General features: G+C 35.2%; 1 protein-coding gene and 1 long non-coding RNA gene across 2 annotated transcripts in view; one reads left to right on the plus strand and one right to left on the minus strand.

Annotated features, from left to right (window-relative positions):
• Nucleotides 1-25,231, minus strand: part of LOC110466754 (ranBP-type and C3HC4-type zinc finger-containing protein 1-like) — a 134,552-nt gene that overhangs the window by 86,692 nt on the left and 22,629 nt on the right. The gene's annotated exons all lie outside the window — the stretch shown is intronic.
• LOC110466755 lies at nucleotides 1,341-15,594 on the plus strand. Its single transcript, XR_002464772.1, has 3 exons — nucleotides 1,341-2,068; nucleotides 6,730-6,877; nucleotides 7,744-15,594. It is a non-coding gene; the product is annotated as an uncharacterized LOC110466755 (long non-coding RNA).

Raw genomic sequence — 25,231 nt, forward strand, 5'->3', positions numbered from 1 at the left:
CCACACCCTCCGTTTATACAAACTTGAGTCTCCTTTGTCCAAAGATGCTCTAGGACAAATTTGGTCAAAATCCTTCTATTGGTTGAGAAGAAGAAGATTTTTAAAGATTTACCTATTTTCCCCCTATTTGGCCCCGCCCCTCTGCCCCCAGGGGTGTTATACCCTTCGTTTATACAAAACTGAGAACCCTTTGGCCAATGATGCTCCTGACCAAATTTGGTCAAAATCCTCTGAGCCATTCAGGACAAGTAGCATTTTAAAGGAAAAAGTTGACGGACGCCGGACGCCGGACAACGGACGCTGCACCATGGGATAAGCTCACTTGGCCCTTCGGGCCAGGTGAGCTAAAAATCTAAATGAATATCGCGGCAACTTAACCCTGCTGTAAGTATTATAGTTTATTTTTATAAACAGATATTACATATACAGTACACTGAGGTGACAGTCCTAAGACTGGCATGGATCCTTTATCAGAATGCTACGATAGCATTATTACTGTATTCGCTCTAATGAGAGCCCCGTCCCCCTTTTGAGGAAGGAATTGAAATTCTATAGACCCCCCTCTCGCAGACCTGTGACCAGACCCAGTGAATGGTATTAAGCAGTGATTTATATATCAGGTGATCATGGCTTACAGGACTTCGGTGAAGTGGGGTCTTAAAACCTGACCAGCCACAATCAAATGTTTTTTGTCCTCTTCTATGATATTACCGGTTGAAGTTGCACAACTTTTTCTAACATAACTCAGATTATTTATTATCCTAATATACATCTCACTTTGAACAAGTGCCCTTGGTGCTACTTTTGGCAAATATGGTAAATAGTTTAAAAGGTTTAAAAGTTTACAAGTTAATCACAGCTGACAGTGAACACAGATAACGTCTCTACCAGCATCAGACCCAGTGATCCTCTATCATGTGCTGACCGTGTTTACAAATACAGTAGCTGAGGCTATTTTTATTGCAAATTACATGCTTGACTCTGGTAGGGGCCACCAACTAGCAAGAGAAAATACCAATGTATCCCACATTTGAATCTTAACCAAATCAATGACTGGGCAAGTCCAATTAAGAGAAATGTATGGGTGAAGGATACATGGGAAGGATAGTAGCTAACTAAATGACATTCCTGCAAAAATTTTGGTGTAAAAATCTAAAAACCACTATTGTGATCATCATAAGGAGGATCCAAATCCTAAAGTTTTCTCTGTAAGTTGACAAACTTCTCATCTTTGAGTGTGTCTTACATAATTATAAATACATGTAACAAGACTGTTATGTAAGTGATATGTTTTTGTGACAATTCTGTTGATAGGGTCGACCTTGTCTGCATACCTTAGGGTCAATATTAAAAGCTGCACACTTTGGTAATATGACTCCTGGTGAGACACTGCCAGATCAATGAGCGTTACGACTGGGGCACTTTTGGAGGTTTTAAGTGTCACAGTAACAGACAACAGCTTCTTTTAAATAGCCTGTTATTTCGGGCTAAACAGGCTACAACATTGACTATGTACATTCAACGTGCACCAATACATGTACAGCACACATGGCTTACAGAACTAGCAGGTTGAATTGTCAGCTGTCAACCTAAAGGTGTAGTGTAATTTGATTGGCTGAAATGTACCAACCTTATATCTGTGGGAGGAGCCTATACTTATCTAATGGCGAGTATAATTAACTGCCTATATCTATTGGGATCATTGACTCTCTGTCAAGGTGTCTGACATATGTTATGGAGATACTTTTTGATTATATTACGGGTGAATTCTAGATCTAGTCTCTGTCTACTGTGCTGTGGGAGAAATGTTGAAAAGGCAAATCAAATTCAGGGAAAAACGTGACCGTTAGGGGATGTGCAGACGGTCGTCTTTACATGTCAACAGTTAGTGAGATTAGTGAGAAACTTCTCTGCATTTCTACAAAGTATGTCTTTCATTCTGGTGATCAGGGATGTTATTCTTGAAACAATACTTTCAACGTGGTACTGTGTTTTATAAGGTTGTACAAAAGTAGGGTTGGATATTGCAGAGTAAACCTCTGACTTTTAAGATCAGCACCACACACAGGTAAATTGACTGTTTCTGATTCTTTTGAACAAAATATGTATTTCTTGTATAATGTATGAAGAATTCATAACACAAGGAGATCGTGGTTATTGTCAAGTCAAGTAATCTTTATCTTATATATATAGTCGGTACATTTACAAACATGGCAACACAAGCCTTTTAAGGCTTTTACAACCAACTGTATATAACAAATGCAAATGTAAGGTTACAAAATAATTAACACTAATTTACACTCTAACAAAGATTATCTGTATCTGTGGGTATACGGCGCAGTCATCCCTAAGGACATGTATCGCGTCGGGGGAGGGGAGCTAGGTAGTCTAGTAGTTCTGAAGGGTGAGGGTTCCTTTGAAACTCTCCACCGTACGTGGTACTATGCGTGGAGATGTCGGTCAGATATGGTTCCAGTCAATAGTAGTCTTATTGAAGAAAGAGATTTTAAATTGTTCTATTTTACAATTCTGGACTTTGAAACACTTAAGAGTTATTATAGGTGTTATTTTCAATAGTATTTTTATAATGATATATTGATAGTCACTAATATCGAAAAGATTGAATTGTATTGCATTACCACTTCAGGCCACTATTTCCAGTGTATTTAGTACCTGAACTGTCAACTGTCATATTTCTCAACACTTCCTGGTGCTGTTACAAACTCCTGTTATGAAATTGTCAAATTCAAATTTAACTTAACTGCATTTTTCATTCAAACAATATACATTCAAAGGATTGAATGCCAAGGAACAAAGCTAAAGAACTATATATAAACATTATTATGAAACATTGCAAGTCCACCTTACTCTGTTCAAAACACTTTTGAATGAAGATTCTAATATAACAAAAAAAGTTTGGTTCATTACAAGATATTATATAGTTTTGTACATGTACGTCACTTAACGATGTGTTCGTTTTAAATTCTTTCGAAATTTTTTTTTCTGACATCTGAGTTGTAAGTACAATAGAAAAAGAAATCAGTATAGCAACATTTTAGTATAAATTCTTATAATTTCAGATGAACTGGCAGCATTTTTTCAGTGTAAACAATTATTTAAGTCAGACATGTATAATTCTGAGCTTATATTTTTTAATTTCAAATCAATATCTTTCAAACCTGAAGTAACATTAATTTTAAAAACTAATAAACATTACTTCTAATTAAGCATTTTTTTATTTCTTTTCTTTTAATTCTTTCTTTTAATTCTTTCTTTCTTTTAATTCTTTCTTTTAATTTCTTTTAATTCTTTCTTTTAATTCTTTCTTTTAATTTCTTTTAATTCTTTCTTTTCTGTGAAAATTGTTGTAATATATCATTGATGATGGTTGGGAACAGAGTTCTGTTTCACTGGCTTGTTCTGAGTCGTATTGGGTTTTTTGTATTTAATTTTCACCCTTTGTGTAATCAAAATCAAAAAGTTCCTCCGTTGACTTAAATAAGTAATAATACTTGCCAGCTTTTAGAAATGTCCATGGGGGGAGATTAAACAGCCTGTGTGTGTACGTCCTGGGGTTAAATAATACTTTAACTGGTATTTATTTAGCTGTTTGTTCAGATGATATCATCATATCTCAGAAAAAAGAAATATTCAGCCAATTCACTGGTTGAAAATGCTCTATGTTAGATTGCAAGTATTCATTGTACAATTTTCCCATTTGGAGTATAATATTTTTATTACAATGGACATTGAAATTAAAACTTGCACACCAAAAATTCAAATTGCTACGGGTAAAAATGATGATATCTTCAGCGACACCTTTAGGATCAAATTTTAGCATTGTGTAGAGGTTGCAAGAAATAGAGGATATTCAAAATGGCTGCTGAATTAGTCAAGTTTTCAAAAGGTTCTGCAAACATTACATACTAGCATCTTGTTTTATCAATATTAAATCTTCCTATTTGCTGGAAGATACAAATTTTCATAATAAATTTTTACCGGCAGTTTTTGTATACATTTTTTTTGTATACTTCCATTCCAGGTTATCCCTGTTTAGAGGTATTGTATCTCTGTAAACCGGTATTTTTTTTGTTCCCAACCTGTTTTGTTAGCTCAACATTGTTCCTTTCTTATCTCTATTTGGACCAGAATGATTTAAATCAAGTTTGTGGAACTGCATGTGCTGATGAATGTGGCCGATCGGATCAAATCACATTAACACGTACATACGCTGTTAAGTTGTCACTCCAACAATGTAAGAGGTTTAGCCCTGTGTAAGTGAATGCAGCAGTCAGCCAACAAAAGGGCCTGCTGTTATTGCTAACATGATCACAGGGGTCATTGATGACACAACTCTGACACGTGGCCAGCTCGTTTCTAATACCACTGTTGGGTATAGTTACAGTCTTTGACTGCACAAACAAAAATCATAGAAATTGAGATTGAGGCTCAAAATATGACCCAGTAAGTTTAGGATAACAGTATGTACCTACGAATTGTTCTGCTGTAGAATTGATAGCTACCTATAACTTTTAACACTGCAGGTTTTAGGGTTATACAATGTACTTTGAACTACCAGTGTCGTCCGGATATCGTATTTGTCATATCAAATTTGATATGAGACCTGATTTCAGGAACAAAATATACAAGCAAATATAAAGAAATGTATATAAACCAATGCAATTTGATAGTAAAAAAAATAACATTGTAATGTTGCTTACAGTTACTGAATATTTCATATGATAAGGACGTCTGGATATCCTTCATTTACAAGACAATGAACGGAGCAATGATTTAACTTAATGAGAACAACTTAAATAAAAGTGTAATTCAAAGTAAGCTTTCTTTTTTTATATTTGTTTGGACTTGTCAACTGTTTGTTTGGTCCTGTAAGATATTTAATTGTCCTACCCCGCACTGTCCATGTTATAATTCTACAAGTTTGATGATACACACTGTGACACTGCACGATTTATGTTAACTTACAAATTATAACCCTGAAGGTTATTGAGAAACCTACAAAGAACAAGAGCACGACAAACGGATGCATAATACGCCCGTCTGACCCTATCCAATGGTTTTTTGTTTGTTTGATATTTAAAGTACCTGGTAGCCAGTGTCATGTCTATGTGATAAAAATGCTTGCACTGATGCTTTTGTTACCAAGAGTGATTATCATCACTGTAATGTTAATTGGTTCTTTGCTAATCTACTGCCTAATGCCTCTTAATCAGGGCATGCAGTAGACCCTTGAGAGGATATTATTATTGTTTTTGACTCCCCTTAATTGGATTTGACTTGTGGGTTTATAGGGACATGTCTACCATAATTGGCTATGTAGATACATATTGAATCTGAGTAGATTCTAAATTTGTGCTTAAAATTATCTTCGTGTGAATTGAGTGATTGTCTTAATTCAGAATTACATTTTTTTCAGTCTGTACAAAATATGTGTTTCCTGTTGCATTTTGGGTTGATTCTGGCAATGTGTAATTTATTATTATTGTTCAGTATTTAACTCTTTTTCAATTACTTTGAATTGGGGATGGTAGGCAAACAGGAAACAAACATATTTTATATTAGTTTTATAGACATGTCAGTTTTATTGGCAATTGGCAATTAAACCACAAATTTTCACAACAGTAGAAAAATGATAATCAGTCATGAATAGGAATTGTATTCTCACTATCGGCAATTCTTCTTTACTGGATCCACCAAAGATGAATGGGAATGGGAAATGTAGGACAAATTCAGCATCTGCCATCTTGATTATCAGACCCTTGTAAAGACTTGGCCAAAATATTCTTGGACTTGGTAAAATTTGTTCCAAAAAAGTAAAGTCCAAAATTTACAAAAATAGGAATTATTTTTACCAAATTAAATCCATATTGACCTTGTTAGACCCCACATGAACATTCATGCCAAAAATTAGGACAATAACACATGATCTGACTGAACATGTACACCACTTAAAAAACTTGCACCAAAACTTTAACCGGACGGACGGACGCAGACACTATACCATAATACTCCCGTCGAATTTCAACGGGTGTATATAAAACAAACCTGTAGGTTATTGAGGAACCTACAAAGAACAACCCTGTAGGTTATTGAGGAACCTACAAAGAACAACCCTGTAGGTTAATGAGGAACCTGCAAAGAACAACCCTGTAGGTTATTGTGAAACCTTTAAAGAACAAACCTGTAGGTTATTGAGGAACCTACAAAAAACAACCCTGTGGGTTATTGAGGAACCTACAAAAAAACGACCCTGTGGGTTATTGAGGAACCTACAAAAAACAACCCTGTGGGTTATTGAGGAACCTACAAAAAAACAACCATGTAGGTTTTTGAAGAACGTACAAAAAACAACCCTGTAGGTTATTGAGGAACCTACAAAAAATAACCCTGTAAGATTTTAGGAACCTACGAAGAACAATCCTGTAGGTTTTTGGGTAACCTAAGTTATTAAGGTTACCTGTGGGTTATTACCCTGTTGGTTGCTATTCATGTCAGTAACTGAAGAATTATGGCAGAATATTTCTATCTATGTCACTGTCTCTGATCCGTGTGACAGAATTTATCAATACTCTGGTAAAACAAACACACAACCAACACAAAGACAAAAAACAGGCTGAATGCACACATTATATAATCAATTTTATTTTCTAGGTATTTATAATCGATGCTTTCTGATTTCAAACTAGGAACAATGTTGTTGTTTTTTAGGATTTGATGACATATCAATTAGTGTTTGTCCTGGAGCCAGACACCAGACTCTGCACCAAATGTTAAACCAGGCATTGTTCCCAGCCGACATACCACAGACATGTAGCCACTGTGCTGGGTTGAGCCGATTGAAGTGTGATCAATTAAGGTATGTGATAATGATTTAATCATAAACACAGCATTCCATGTGTCCCTAGAGAAACCGATAGTGGTTCAATTAAATGTACAGTACCAGAATCAATTACTGTTAGTCCCTATCACCAAACACCTGCAAGTATATTAATCTCACCATTACTACTCTTCGCAAACATTGTTTCCAGAATTAGTTCGTATTTATATTTTGAAATTGCAGACATTTGCCAGTTCTTAATTCTTAATTCTTAGAAAATTCCCTCACACTACATGTAAACAGTAAATTTGACACCGTCGATTTGTATATAGGGATACTGTAATGTTGACCTGTTAGTATTATATAACTTTATAGATATAGCGTTTTGCCGAAGTGAATTATTTGTGCATACAGAATTAAAGAAATCTTGTATATTATTTGGTGAGCACTTTAAAAAGCTTATTTTAGCGGAGTCAGACAGAAAAGAAATCGGGATAATATCTGCTATGAAATGGAAAATAAATTTAGAATCCCATTTATCACACTTACAAGAATATATGCTAATTTCACATTTGATCTGTTCGGTTTGTTCTTCCTCTCCATCCTATCAACAACTACATATACGGTCATTTAGGGATGAGCCAGGTTTTGGTGGTGAAAGAAGGGTCGATGGTATCCAGAGATAAACCACACATGTGGCCAATACCTGGCAACTTATTTATTTTTTGCAGAAAAGTTTTCTTCTCTGACCATTGTCAGATCATCAACATCACCATTTTGACCTCAGATCATTAATGTTTATGTAGCATAAGTGAACTTTCTACTCGCTCCTGCCAGAAAAACACATCAATTGCAAATTATATAAATATGGCAATGAAGGTTTTTTTATTTATTTCCTTTTCTAGGATATATCTGTGAACTCTTCGTAGCTACAGCATCACTGCAAAATGGGCTTGGACAAGTGGATTACAGTGAAACGAATTTCATCACTAAGAAAACTTGGCAGTTTCTGTCCTTCTTTACACAAAGAAAATGAAACGTTTGACTTTTTGGAAGAATCAACTCAAAGCTATGAATTAGCAAGCACTGGAAAACAGGTATTTGATGAAAATGCAATATTGCAGTTTTCCTGTGTACCATGTACAATTGTCCCAGCAATCTAGATGGCACCGGCCTGGTTGTCTCTGTATCCAGCCCGTGTTTTAGGAAACGAATGTCTATACTGCTCTTCAAATACTGAAGCCGCTCAAAGCTGGGAAAGATCGTGGCATATTCACCCAGTAGACGTAATTGTATCTCAGATCTACCATGGTCTGTAGTTACATCTGTGTATTTATATCTGTGTAATACTGTCATGTTACGTCCAAGGTAATACACACTTACAGTGCTACACTCATTCTGCCCTAGCTTTTTGTAAATGATTCACCATCAACACATCCTAAGCCTTAATCCTATAATTTATAGGGTCCTTGAAAAAATATCAAATTACCTTAAAAACAAAGTCAAGTGTGAAATGATGAACGAAATATTAGCTTATTCGTTCGTCTTTTAATTTTTGCCCTCATTAATAAGGGCGAAATTTTAACGGACAGCAAATATTCATACACACCATACTTAATTCATATAGTCATTACATGTGAAAGGTGCAAAATTTCTTCTGAATTCTGCCAATGAAGGGGAACAGTTTGGGCGGGCGAAAGTCTGACTGGACAAACGGTTCCTGGTACATTGTGTAATTTTATTATATTGCGGTACATTAGTTTTCTGAAAATATGATAAAATGTGTTTTGATTGAATGCTTTACCGAACAGTATAAATGAAATCAATTGAATCCACCTTTTTTTATAGTGCTGGCTATTATCCTGCAACAACTAGATTCAATCTAAGTGATTCAGAGCACAGAGAAAAAACATGATTAAACCACTTTTATATATTGGTGCTGTATGTTATTGTAACAGTGAAATGTAAGGACAGACTTTTTGTATCCATCTGCTACCTACCGTGTCATGCTCAAGTTAATCTTAAATGGGATCATTAAGACACATGTCAGTAACGACAGGGATATTTTTGGGATATTAAATCATGCTGGAGGTTGTTAATTAAGGCAGGTGTCAGTAAAAACAGGTGTCATTATAGATTGGGAAAATATTAAAGAATCAAAATTTTTGGGATATTAAATCATGCTGGAGCATGTTAATTAAGAAAGGTGTCAGAAAAGACAGGTGTCATTATAGTCAGGGATAAATACATAAGAACCAGACTTTTGGGGATATAAAATTATGATGAAGCATGTTTTTTAAATTAAGTCAAGTCAGGTATCAGTGAAATCAAGTGTCAGCGTTTTCAGGGGAAAAATAAAAAGGATTAAATGTTTTGGGCTATAAAATCATGATGGAACATGTCAATGAAGGCCTGTGTGTCAATGATGTCAGAATCCACTCTGCCATTGACCTAAATATACTCCTTATTCTAGTTGGAGGGTTTTAAAAACCACATATCAGTTTACAGGACATAAAACAGGTACATATAAATGTACTCTCCTTTCTTCTGTATCAATTGCATAACACCTGTTAATAAAACAGTCTTACAGCTTTGAACTACAGGTTTGGTTTAAGGTTTCATTGAGAATCGCTCCAGTGTTGGGGTATTGTAAACCTACACTTAACATTGTTTGTATTGAGCGATCAATCTCATTGTTCAGATATTATTTTTTAACTTATTGTACAACAAACTGAATGTTAACAGTGTGTAGTAAGCTCTATGTATCGGTGGCAGACCCAGACATTTTCTATTTTTCCTATTTGGAATCGCATCTCATGGACAAAAAAACCTTTCCCTTGTATTTTGACCCTAGTCATTTGCCACGCTTAAAACTAACATGCTACTACACGCTGGGTACCAACATTTCTGTTGAATTTAGGGTCAAAGGTAAACATTAATCAAAAGTCTTTTACTTAGTCTTATCAAATGAATGTAGATAATAAAATTGATACCACTAGTTTTTTCTTGATGTCATAGATGGTTATCATTTTGTTTGTAGAAACTGTTTACATGACAAACTATATTGTTGTACACTTGTGCTATTCTTAACGCTGTATTGTGGATAAAGACATGTTATTAGTAGTGCTTTATTCTCAAATGATAAACAGCCATTTTCCATCAGGTGTTCGAAAATTAAGAATTAGGTCTTCCATTGGCAGGACTTTTAACTATTCACCCCTAAAGACATATTTTAATCCTTCCAATTTCAAATGTTGGAATAGTTCATTATGAAATTTCAGGGGTGAATGAGTTACTTGACCTTTTCAAAGTTATCATCAAACTCTCCAAAAGGCGTTTTTACTTCACATTCAGTTAGGTACACGTATGAAAATATATTACGAATTCAAATCTTGAATAATTCAAGATATTAGATGTTTGTCTTGGCTATCTAAACTTTCATAGAAGGTAGGTATCGCAGGATCATTTCTGTAATGGTCGTTAATGATCTTCCTCTGTGCTATTAATGTAGCAATGTACGACAAAAAGTGCATTTTTTGACTCCAGGTTTTGTATTCTTAAAAAAGGTCATTAAATGGAGTAGATATTGAATTACTCATATGATAATAATACATCACCCTTGCCTCTATAAATATAAATAAAAAATTGATATATTTAAATATATACATAAATAAATATTATAAAACTAATCAAGTTAGCTGGATTCTAGAAGTTCTGAAGAAATTTCTAGAATCCATTTTTTTAGCAAAGGGGTATCAACATTATTACTTGATGATGTTAACTCATTTACCCCTGAAATTTCATAATGAAATATTCGAACTTTTGAGTTGGAAGAGTTCAAATGTGTCTTCAGGGGTGAATAAGTTAACAAATGGACTGTACTTTAACGGTTTTGTCTTCTCTAATCCTTTAGACTTTCATAGGGGATAGATGTCAATGGTACATGGCATCATTCAGCAAATTTTTCCTCCTCTGCTAAAAACTACGTCTCCTGAAACAATTCTTTCAATAATATATCAGAATTTGTATAAAGTTTCTTTCATGAACATGATGATAGAAAAAAATTGTATGTAAAAAATGTTTGCCATCATCTTAATACGCATTCTATTTCCATCTTGCCTATACTGGCACTCATAACAGTATTAGCCTATATCCTCCACTGGTACTTACATATTAATTGCAAGTCACCTCTTGTATAAAGTATCAAAAAATTAAACTAGTACAAAAAGTAAACTGTTATATAATTTGTACAGTATATGTCTTGTTTGCATTTCATTTCCATCTTGTCTGTTGTTTATCCTCATCTTAAGATTTTTATTGGTAAATCTTATAAAGTGACATGCAGCATAATGGCCCTTTTGAGATGAAGCTCAGCATCAATGCTGATGAAATGGAATAAGGTTATAAAATGTGTCTTCTCTTGAATGTTTCACATTTACTACAGCAGAAAACCACTGTGTAGAACTTTCTCTCTTCTGTCTGCCTAAGTTTATGGTCTCCGATATTTTAACTCAGGTTTCAAATACTATTCCTTGACTGATGTACTCAGTACAAGTGTTGCATGTTCCTCCTCTGCCAGGAGTAATAATTACAGATATTGTTCCTGATATCATCTTGTATTGTAAAAACTTATTCTTGATATAAATATATATCGTAAAAACTTAATCTTGACATAAACTTATATCGCTAGAACTTATTCTTGATATAAATATATATCGTTAAAACTTACTATTGATATAAACTTATATCGTTAAAACTTACTATTGATATAAACTTATATCGCTAAAACTTATTCTTGATATTTAAAGCGTGTATTGTTAAAACATACTCTTGATGTAAATTTAATCCTGATAAAAATTAATTGTTGATTTTATACCATTTTAAGACAGGATATAACGATGTGTTCATTCCACTTCAATGTCTAGTCTGCTATTGAAGAATTTTGTCTAAGAAATGTGATTCAGTGGTGGACATTTTACTCCACATGTTCAGCAGTTAACTTGGTTTGTCATCGGCAATCTTTTTTAATTCAATTTCCATTTTGCCTATTCTTTCACCAGTATATTAAAGACATATGGCACTCGTGGCAATCTTATCTTGGTTCCCCCACTGGAGCAGACTCTCTCGCAAGTCTATGTGAGCATCCCTGTTATCAAGGGGGTTTCTCTTGGGTTGAAGCGGCATCCAAGCATACATTTCCTTGAACACTGTGGTAGAATATGAAAAGAGTAGACCACTGCTACAGGCCTAGTATGGCTCTGTCCTTCACTATTCAACAGCCTATTCTGCAGTCTACAGTTTCCCCTGGTTACTGCAGACAATCCCCTCCATATTGCAGTCTTCAGTTTCCCCTGGTTACTGCATACAATCCCCTCCATATTGCAGTCTACAGTTTCCCCTGGTTACTGCAGACACTCCCCTCCATATTGCAGTCTTCAGTTTCCCCTGGTGACTGCATACAATCCCCTCCATATTGCAGTCTACAGTCTCCCCTGGTTACTGCAGACAATCCCCTCCATGTTGCAGTCGACAGTTTCCCCTGGTTACTATTGATATAAACTTATATCGCTAAAACTTATTCTTGATATTTAAAGCGTGTATTGTAAAAACTTACTCTTGATGTAAATTTAATCCTGATAAAAATTTATTGTTGATTTTATAACATTTTAAGACAGGATATAACGATGTGTTCATTCCACTTCAATGTCTAGTCTGCTATTGAAGAATTTTGTCTAAGAAATGTGATTCAGTGGTGGACATTTTACTCCACATGTTCAGCAGTTAACTTGGTTTGTCATCGGCAATCTTTTTGCATTCAGTTTCCATTTTGCCTATTCTCTCACCAGTATATTAAAGACATATGGCACTCGTGGCAATCTTATCTTGGTCCCCCACTGGAGCAGACTCTCTCTCTCAAGTCTTTGTGAGCATCCCTGGTATCAAGGGGGTTTCTCTTGGGTTGAAGCGGCATCCAAGCATAAATTTCCTTGAACACTGTGGTAGAATATGAAAAGAGTAGACCACTGCTACCGGCCTAGTATGGCTTTGTCCTTCACTATTCAACAGCCTATTTTGCAGTCTACAGTTTCCCCTGGTTACTGCAGACAATCCCCTCCATATTGCAGTCTACAGTTTCCCCTGGTTACTGCAGACAACCCCCTCCATATTGCAGTTTTCAGTTTCCCCTGGTTTACTGCAGACAATCCCCTCCATATTGCAGTCTACAGTTTCCCCTGGTTACTGCAGACAATCCCCTCCATGTTGCAGTCGACAGTTTCCCCTGGTTACTGCAGACAATTTCCTTTATGTTGCAGTCTTCAGTTTCCCCTGGTTACTGCAGACAATCCCCTCCATATTGCAGTCTACAGTTTCCCCTGGTTATTGCAGACAATCCTCTCCATGTTGCAGTTGACAGTTTCCCCTGGTTACTGCAGACAATTTCCTTTATGTTGCAGTCGACAGTTTCCCCTGGGTTACTGCAAACAAACCCCTCCATGTTGCAGTCGACAGTTTCCCCTGGTTACTGCAGACAATTTACTTTATGTTGCAGTCTACAGTTACCCCTGGTTACTGCAGACAATCTCCTCCATGTTGCAGTCGACAGTTTCCCCTGGTTACTGCAGACAATTTACTTTATGTTGCAGTCTACAGTTACCCCTGGTTACTGCAGACAAGCCTCTCCATGTTGCAGTCTACAGTTACCCCTGGTTACTGCAGACAATTTCCTTTATGTTGCAGTCGTCAGTTTCCCCTGGTTACTGCAGACAATTCCCTCCATTTTGAAGTCAACAGTTTCCCCTGGTTACAAGCAGCTAAGACAATACCCTCCATGTTGCGTCCTATGGTTCCCAAGGCTTACCAATAGTTCAAATAATCTACACCACATTGCATTTCTTCTAGCATTTTCTCTATCCCTTAATTTGTAAGAATTCTCACTGTACTAAGTTACTAAGTAGTTGGTACACTAAAACACAAAGGTTACAAATGAGTGAAAGAATGCCTTCTCCAGTACTAGTGTTATATCCTTCTTACTCATGGCACCCCTTTAACAGTTCAACATCCAATTATTTATTACACACACACACGCTTAGAAATGTGAGTAGGAGTTGTCACAGCCCCCAGAACACGTTTGTATTTAATTATAGGGATTGCTTGTAGGGGTTTTGTTTCAAAATCAAGGTAAATGCCTTTCCTGACGAATACATATAAAAAGTAAATCAAACATCAAGCCACATTATAACAGCTACTGGTACATCTGTGAGCCGTGAAATCCTCGGTGGAGCTTTGTACACAGGCAGAACTAGAGGTTAAGCTTTTTAGTGTCAATATCACAAAGCTAGGATTACACACCTAACTGGTTATTGTTGTTCTGTAGTGAGGGAGGAGTGTTACAAATTTAAGACAGAATTTAAACCCTAGCTATCTGTGTAGTGGTGTTATAGCTATAAAGACCTGACAGGAACTAAGACTATAAAGAAAGTTTACAATTTCCTCATGTCTTTCACTTGAGAAATCAGAGATCAGATCAACAGATACTAGTGATAAAAATGGCTACTGGGTTTGGGATAAATCGGCACCTTCAGAGTTTTGAATAGAGAAGTTTTTTTACTAGCATAAGAAACAAAATGGAAATATCAAATTGAAAAAAGCCCATTTGAAAGCTTCTATAGATACATGTTTATTATGAAGATTCAATCAAGACCATGATCCCAACGACAACAGTGTTACACATAGTGCACAAAATCAATTTGAAAGCACTTTGTGAAGTTCCTAGCAGGAGTTCTCGGAGAAAAATCACTGGCCATAGGTCGGACCTGGTTTTTCTCCAGGAACTCCAGCTTTCCTCCACCATCAAAACCTGGCACATCCTTAAATGATCAATAGCTGTAAATAGGACGTAAAACACTAATAAACCAAAACCAAGCTGCTGAATCAAAATTTCCATGAAGTTTCATATCACTACTGATAGACAATGTCTGATTAGTCGGTTATTTTCGCTAGTTTAATCTGACGCTGTCTTTCAAAAGTGATACGACATGGCAAGGAAATATTCAGCAAAATGTTGCAGCCTGGAAAATCAAAAATTACTTTAATGGATTGTACAGGATATTGTTTCACACTGATATGGCAGGACTGTGCATATGAGTTGTTAATCTGTGCACAAGTTACCGGTCTGTGCGTACCAGTTAGTCATCCCTGTACACTTTTCCGATCTATGTACACAAATTATCTATGTACCTGATAAGTTGTCAATCTGTGATCACGAAAATAACACTTGCCTAAAGCGCACATCCATAATTTAATGATTAATAAATTTAACGCCCTTTCAAATATCTCTCCCATATGGTTGCATTTTGTCTCTCAGACAAAACTGTAAATATAACTATATCTATACAGGTTAAGCCCATGCTAAATAAGGGAAATCACAATAATTTACCAGCCCCGTACATCCATACTAGATCCCTGAAGCACGAACTACTAAACACAATGGGAGACAGTAATACAGGGAACTCATGTGCACAGAATTCCTACTCGTGCACACAGATAACTTACATTTATATTTATTTTTCAAACTGTTAAAGACACTCAGTCAACCTCTTGTCAACTAACTTGAAACATTGTATATAAGCCTTTCCAGCACTGACTTGAAGTGTTGTGTATTGCACATTTTTTATTTGGCAGACCAATACTGTACACCATTACCACATGTTTACATAAGAATGCATACAAATTATTGAATAAAATCCTTCCCTCCCCCTCCCCNCAACCTAGCTTGTCCCTTAAAGTCATGTGATAAAGTCCAACAAGCTTGTCATTAAGTCATGTGACAGACTCCGACTTATATTACCTGCCACTAAGTCATGTGATAGACTCCACCTAGCCTGGCAACTGATCTAAGTTTGGATCTGTTGATAATCATACATGGTGCTCAAAGCCATTAACCAGACAGATGGACTCTGAAATTTTCCTCCTCTGACAATGCCACATTTGGCAGGGTAACAAAAAAACAATACTAATTATAAATCAAAGCTCAGTTAATTATGAATCTTCCGTGATAATAAGATACCTACATAAAATAGTCTCGATAAAGATATGTATCCAGAGTAAGTTTCACTGAAGATGGCTGATAATTCTGTTGATAACAAGTTTATCCTTGCTATTATAACCTTGACAAGATGTGTAAATCAGTTAAGTCTTGTTTGCCATCTTTTTGTTAGCAGAATCTCATTCTCCATAAAATAGTTCAACTATTCCCTGTGTTAGAGGCGTCCTACTCTGCATTAAATTGGTCAATTTTTCCATTTTCTAGCAGTCTCATTCTTTTTTAAGTAGTTCCACTTTTCACTGTGTTGCCGTAGTCCTGGGCCCATGAAACGGTTAACTTATCAAGCTCAAGCATGGATCATGTGCTCAAACCATCTTTCTTCTAACTCGATCACTCAAATCATATCAAACAACCAAAAGGTCCAATGTAAACACTGAACACTGTATTGGGCCTCAAGTCTCCAAATCTTTGTCCTAACCATTGACTAAATCAGATGTTATCATTAATCTATAACCAGAACAAGAAATTAGGATTGATCACAAAATCCATGATTGAACATGAAACAGGTTTCATGAATACAGGCCCTCAATTAATATGACAGCTTTCACTTAGTTAACAGAGTCCCTTTCACCATTAAAAAGGTCAACTTATTACTTTGATAGCAGTGACTTACTCCACTAAGCCTCTAGCCTGTCACTAAGTCACGTGATTGACTCCACCTAGCCTGTCACCATGTCATGTGACTGACTCCATCTAGCCTGTCACTAAGTCATGTGACTGACTCCATCTAGCTTGTCATTGAGTCATGTGACTGACTCCACCTAGCTTGTCATTGAGTCATGTGATAGAATCCACCTAGCTTGTCATTGAGTCATGTGAAAGACTCCACCTAGCCTCTTATGAAGTTAATTTGAGACAGACTCCACCTAGCCTCTCATTGAGTCATGTGACAGATTCCACCTAGCCTAATACTAAGTCATGTGACAGACTCCACCTAGCCTGTCACAACATCATGTGACAGACTCCACCAGGCTCCAAGTGTCATGTGACAGACTCCACCTAGCCTCTCATTGAGTCATGTGACAGACTCCACCTAGCCTATTACTAAGTCATGTGACAGACTCCACCTAGCCTGTCACAATGTCATGTGACAGACTCCACTTAGCCTCTTAATAAATAATTATAAACAGGAAGTTGCCTATGTAGTATTTCTTGCTGGTATCGTTTGCCTTCTCTCTACAATATACACAAGTTAAACAAAAAACTGTCTGATAAATAAATAAACTTTGTGTCCAAGTAAATACAAGTAAAATATGTGTCAAATAGACCTGAGAAAACATTTCCTGTGGTAGAGATGGATCTCAGTCTAGCTTTGTTGGGAATCATACATGATGCATGAAACGACTAAATAGTTACCAAGAACATAATAGCAAATAAAAGGTAACATTTCCTGTGATAGAGACGGATCTGAGTCTTACTTTGTTGGGAATCATACATGGTACATGAAACCAAGAGTCCAGCCAATTGGGCTCTGAAAAACTCCTCCTCTGACAATGCCACACTTGACTGTGTATTAAAAAAGATGGTAAATATCTAAAAGTTCTACAACTTCATACTAATAATGACTTTCCACATACTTTCTGTGAAATACTGCTCGCAGTCTCTGGCTCTCACAATTCAAGATGGCCCTTCATCAGCCATCTTATTTTTCGATCAGTTCCAAAAACAAACAAAAGGTGATTTAAATAGCCCACCAAAAAATTGCAATTAATCCTTTCACCACTGTAGACTGTAATGGACTCATCCATATCAATGCATGGTAGAGTCTACAAAAGTTACATAGAGTGAAAGGGTTAACCTTGGCAAGATGTAGTAGCAATGTTCATCATGAAGAAAAGTAAACTTTCTTGTTGTTAGCAGTCTTTTTCTCAATGAAATAAGTCAATTATTCGCTTAATCAGCAGTCTTTTTCTCCATTAAATAAGTCAACTATTCGCTTAATCAGCAGTCTTTTTCTCAATGAAATAAGTCAACTATTCGCTTAATCAGCAGTCTTTTTCTCCATTAGATAAGTCAACTATTCCCTTAATCAGCAGTCTTTTTCTCAATGGAATAAGTCAACTATTCGATTAATCAGCAGTCTTTTTCTCCAGTAAATAAGTCAACTATTCGCTTAATCAGCAGTCTTTTTCTCCATCCAAATAGTTTGACTTTTTACTTGCTAGCATCAATTAAAAGGAACTGGTCATCATTCTGTGTTTTCACTTGAGATTTTTTTGTTATGCAATCTTTTTATTTTGCCCTCCAAATATAATGATCATAATTATCATTATTTCATTTCTCATTTAGAATAATATGGGACTATATGACATCAAGCAAAAAGGCAAGTAAGGGTGACCAAAAGATGAAATAATACTGAGTGAAAACTGTAATACTATTAATCCTTCTAATTATTTCAGGGCTTAATAATAAACAAGCGAAATAACAAGAAATTATAAAGTTCTACCATTCAATGTCATGGTCTTAATTCAATTTATTTCCCAAACAGGTTTGTGTGATGATAGAAATATATTTAAAAAGTGTACTGAAGATAATATTTGAATTATCAATATTCTATATCTCTCTTAAAATCTTTGAATTTGATGGAAAATGGCTGTTTGTTCATTCACAAGTTTTGATTCAATACTTCTGCAAATACAACTGTATCCTCATGCAATAAATCATCATGCTTCTGAGTTATTAAATAAAATCTTGAAAATCATAAGAAATTGTTTGTTTTATCTTATTATTTGTACCAATTAATATATCATATTAAATATGTACATATTTACAAATGACAACATTTATAAACATGTCAGTAGTCAACAGTCAGAGAAATGACAACATTTGTTACATGTAGTAGACAACAGTCACAGAAATGACAACATTTGTTAACATGAAAATAGTTGACAGTCATAAAAATGACAACATTTGTAACATGTAGATAGACACCATTCACAGAAATGGCAACATTTGTAACATGAATATAGACAACAGTCCCAGAAATGACAACATTTGTAAACATGTAGATAGACAACATTCACAGAAATGATAGAAATTGTAAACATGTAGATAGACAACATTCACAGAAATGACAACATTTGTAACAGGTAGATAGACAACAATCACAGAAATGTCAACATTTGTAACATGAAGATAGACAACAGTCACAGAAATGACAACATTTGTAACATGAAGATAGACAACAGTCACAGAAATGACAACATTTGTAACATGAAGATAGACAACAGTCACAGAAATGACAACATTTGTAACATGAAGATAGACAACAGTCACAGAAATGACAACATTTGTAACATGAAGATAGACAACAGTCACAGAAATGACAACATTTGTAACATGAAGATAGACAACAGTCACAGAAATGACAACATTTGTAACATGAAGATAGACAACAGTCACAGAAATGACAACATTTGTAACATGAAGATAGACAACAGTCACAGAAATGACAACATTTGTAACATGAAGATAGACAACAGTCACAGAAATGACAACATTTGTAACATGAAGATAGACAACAGTCACAGAAATGACAACATTTGTAACATGAAGATAGACAACAGTCACAGAAATGACAACATTTGTAACATGAAGATAGACAACAGTCACAGAAATGACAACATTTGTAACATGAAGATAGACAACAGTCACAGAAATGACAACATTTGTAACATGAAGATAGACAACAGTCACAGAAATGACAACATTTGTAACATGAAGATAGACAACAGTCACAGAAATGACAACATTTGTAACATGAAGATAGACAACAGTCACAGAAATGACAACATTTGTAACATGAAGATAGACAACAGTCACAGAAATGACAACATTTGTAACATGAAGATAGACAACAGTCACAGAAATGACAACATTTGTAACATGAAGATAGACAACAGTCACAGAAATGACAACATTTGTAACATGAAGATAGACAACAGTCACAGAAATGACAACATTTGTAACATGAAGATAGACAACAGTCACAGAAATGACAACATTTGTAACATGAAGATAGACAACAGTCACAGAAATGACAACATTTGTAACATGAAGATAGACAACAGTCACAGAAATGACAACATTTGTAACATGAAGATAGACAACAGTCACAGAAATGACAACATTTGTAACATGAAGATAGACAACAGTCACAGAAATGACAACATTTGTAACATGAAGATAGACAACAGTCACAGAAATGACAACATTTGTAACATGAAGATAGACAACAGTCACAGAAATGACAACATTTGTAACATGAAGATAGACAACAGTCACAGAAATGACAACATTTGTAACATGAAGATAGACAACAGTCACAGAAATGACAACATTTGTAACATGAAGATAGACAACAGTCACAGAAATGACAACATTTGTAACATGAAGATAGACAACAGTCACAGAAATGACAACATTTGTAACATGAAGATAGACAACAGTCACAGAAATGACAACATTTGTAACATGAAGATAGACAACAGTCACAGAAATGACAACATTTGTAACATGAAGATAGACAACAGTCACAGAAATGACAACATTTGTAACATGAAGATAGACAACAGTCACAGAAATGACAACATTTGTAACATGAAGATAGACAACAGTCACAGAAATGACAACATTTGTAACATGAAGATAGACAACAGTCACAGAAATGACAACATTTGTAACATGAAGATAGACAACAGTCACAGAAATGACAACATTTGTAACATGAAGATAGACAACAGTCACAGAAATGACAACATTTGTAACATGAAGATAGACAACAGTCACAGAAATGACAACATTTGTAACATGAAGATAGACAACAGTCACAGAAATGACAACATTTGTAACATGAAGATAGACAACAGTCACAGAAATGACAACATTTGTAACATGAAGATAGACAACAGTCACAGAAATGACAACATTTGTAACATGAAGATAGACAACAGTCACAGAAATGACAACATTTGTAACATGAAGATAGACAACAGTCACAGAAATGACAACATTTGTAACATGAAGATAGACAACAGTCACAGAAATGACAACATTTGTAACATGAAGATAGACAACAGTCACAGAAATGACAACATTTGTAACATGAAGATAGACAACAGTCACAGAAATGACAACATTTGTAACATGAAGATAGACAACAGTCACAGAAATGACAACATTTGTAACATGAAGATAGACAACAGTCACAGAAATGACAACATTTGTAAACATGTAGATAGACAACAGTCATAGAAATGACAACATTTGTAACATGTAGATAGACAACAATCACAGAAATGTCAACATTTGTAACATGAAGATAGACACCATTTACAGAAATGACAACATTTGTAACATGAAGATAGACAACAGTCATAGAAATGACACCTTTTGTAACATGTAGATAGTAACATGAAGATAGGCACCATTTACAGAAATGACAACATGTGTAAACATGAAGATAAACAACAGTCACATATTTACAAATGACAACATTTATAACATGAAGACAGACAACAGTCACAGACATGACAACATTTATAACATGAAGACAGACAACAGTCACAGAAAGGACAACATTTGCAAACATGTAGATAGACAACAATCACAGAAATGTAAACATTTGTAACATGCAGATGGACAACAATCACAGAAATGTAAACATTTGTAACATGTAGATAGTAACATGAAGATAGACAACAGTCACAGAAATGACAACATTTGCAAACATGTAGATAGACAACAGTCACAGAAATGAAAACATTTGTAACATGAAGATAGACAACAGTCACAGAAATGACATCATTTGTAACATGAAGATAGACAACAGTCACAGAAATGACAACATTTGTAACATGTAGATACACAACAGTCACAGAAATGACAACATTTGTAACATGAAGATGGACAACAATCACAGAAATGTCAACATTTGTAACATGAAGATAGACAACAGTCACAGAAATGACAACATTTGTAACATGAAGATAGACAACAGTCACAGAAATGACAACATTTGTAACATGAAGATAGACAACAGTCACAGAAATGACAACATTTGTAACATGAAGATAGACAACAGTCACAGAAATGACAACATTTGTAACATGAAGATAGACAACAGTCACAGAAATGACAACATTTGTAACATGAAGATAGACAACAGTCACAGAAATGACAACATTTGTAACATGAAGATAGACAACAGTCACAGAAATGACAACATTTGTAACATGAAGATAGACAACAGTCACAGAAATGACAACATTTGTAACATGAAGATAGACAACAGTCACAGAAATGACAACATTTGTAACATGAAGATAGACAACAGTCACAGAAATGACAACATTTGTAAACATGTAGATAGACAACAGTCACAGAAATGACAACATTTGTAAACATGTAGATAGACAACAGTCACAGAAATGACAACATTTGTAAACATGTAGATAGACAACAGTCACAGAAATGACAACATTTGTAAACATGTAGATAGACAACAGTCACAGAAATGACAACATTTGTAAACATGTAGATAGACAACAGTCACAGAAATGACAACATTTGTAAACATGTAGATAGACAACAGTCACAGAAATGACAACATTTGTAAACATGTAGATAGACAACAGTCACAGAAATGACAACATTTGTAACATGAAGATAGACAACAGTCACAGAAATGACAACATTTGTAACATGAAGATAGACAACAGTCACAGAAATGACAACATGTGTAAACATGAAGATAGACAACAGTCACAGAAATGACAACATTTGTAACATATAAATAGACACCATTCACAGAAATGTCAACATTTGTAAACATGTAGATAGACACCATTCACAGAAATGACAACATTTGTAACATGTAGATAGACACCATTCACAGAAATGACAACATTTGTGACATGAAGATAGACACCATTTACAGAAATGACAACATTTGTGACATGAAGATAGACAACAGTCACAGAAATGACAACATTTGTAACATGTTTGTTCCTTATAGTCACAGGAATGAAAAAGAAAATTGAATGAGACCTAGTGAATGTACTCATAAAACATTACAGTATAACAAGAGGCCCATGGGCCTTAACGGTCACCTGAGTCCTACAGTATTTATTTTTGTTGTTGAAATATGTACCAATTTGAGTACAAAATAGTTAAGTATAACGTTAACTTAAGTTTGTCAGGACCATGAGCTGATCATTCCTAGACCGAGTTTCAGTTAAATCGACCTATTAGAACTTGTTTTTAAGTTTGAAATACTTTTTTCAAAATGGCAGCCGTGGCGGCCATATTGAATTTCTGATCGACCCGAAAAATAACCACACTTCGTCAGGACCACGAGTCGATCATTCCTAAAAAGTTTCAGTTCAGTCGGCCCAGTAGAACTTGACTTTATGTTTGAAATAGTTTTTCAAAATGGCGGCTGTGGCGGGCATATTGGATTTCTGATCGACCCGAAAAATAGCAACACTTCGTCAGGACCACGAGTCGATCATTCCTACAAAGTTTCAGTTCAATCGGGCCCAGCAGAACTTGACTTTAAGTTTGAAATAGTTTTTCAAAATGGCGGCCATGGCGGCAATATTGGAATTCTGATCGACCCGAAAAATAACAACACTTTGCCAGGACCACGAGTCGATCATTCCTACCAGGTTTCAGTTCAATCGGCCCAGTAGAACTTGACTTTAAGTTTGAAATGGTTTTTCAAAATGGCGTCCGTGGCGGCCATATTGGATTTCTGATCGACCCAAAAAATAACAACACTTGGTCAGGGAGATGTCAGTAACCTTCCCATGAAATATTAATGAAATCCCTTTGCCAGTATTTCAGCTTAAGTTGAAAATGTAAAATGTTAACGGACGACGGACGACGACGGACGAAGACGGACAGCTATAGGTCACTTGAGCTAAAGCTCAGGTGACCTAAACAGGAGATACATATGGTTTAAACACATAAAATATGTTTATCATGACATACCGCTGAAGTTAACCATAACAGGTATGTTAGGAACAGTTAACTTTGATCTTGATAAAAAATTCTCTGTCAAATGCTTTATCAGGACACATGAACTAATGTATCATAAATATATGGTAATTATTATACACAGCACTGAGCAGTCAATATCTAACACCAAGGAACTGCAGCAGACTCTATGTAGAAATAACGGACAGCAGAAATAGTAAAACCAAACAAAAGGTGTGTTAAGGTAAGTGCTATGATGTGTTCTTGTGGATAGTGCATAACCGTTTCTTGATATTATCTTCTAACCCTAAAAAAGAATATTTACGGTACGTTTAAAGTTTAATGCGTTATCAATATATCATGTACGATGATCCCATAGATTTTCTACGTCCCTTCCTAGAACCTTATCAGAAGTATGTTCGATACAGTGGTACGGTATTTAGACTGTTGTCCTTGTTTGACCTTTTTTGCTTTAAGTGTAAATTGAATTCCCAATTTGTAGATTCTTCAATATTACATCAATATGTACCAGATCATTCCTCATGAGTTAAAATACCATCAGATCCAATAAGTTGTTATTTTTTCAGACATTGTATGACGTAAGCACTATCAACAGCTCCATAAATAAACTGTATTGACATGTTTAGTGTATTCATGATATAACATGTATATGCCTCTTCAGCAATTGAATACGTGTGAAGTGTTTGAACACTTCTGTCAATGTATACACAATCCTATTTAAAAAGAAAGGTTGGTATACCATTGCAACACCTAGCTTTCAAAATCTCAGTGTTCACCATTAATACCAACCTGGGTCAAAACAAACCGTAATAATCTATGATCACCCAAAGTTTAGCTATGGTGAATTATTTTAATCCTTTCATCTAGTTATAACAGATTCAGGCAGGCTTTACCCTTCACTTTAATTACAGAATATAGATATGGCCTTTTTTCTATTTAGAACTTTAAATATCTGCCTTTCTAATACATTTCTCTTTCAATGCAAACAATTTGTATTATATGTATTTTGAATAAACATTTAAATGGCTGTTTAAATTCCTAAACCTCTGTGATTATTGACAAGATAAAAAAAATTCAACCTGTCATTATATAGATGTGTTTATCAGTTTGATCATTAAAACTTACATTGACAAATTACAACAATTACATGAACTCGACACCCCATACCCCAAAGGAAACTTGAGTCATCTAATACAAGTGTACAGTCATTACACCATAAGTCGCCCAAAGACTTTTGTAAAATGTCAGACCAAAGGAGTGAAAAGTTCAAAGTAAATCTTCTGAAAAGA

Source organism: Mizuhopecten yessoensis, unplaced genomic scaffold, assembly GCF_002113885.1.
Source record: "Mizuhopecten yessoensis strain PY_sf001 unplaced genomic scaffold, ASM211388v2 scaffold11145, whole genome shotgun sequence".
NCBI classification, from domain to species: Eukaryota; Metazoa; Mollusca; class Bivalvia; order Pectinida; family Pectinidae; genus Mizuhopecten; species Mizuhopecten yessoensis.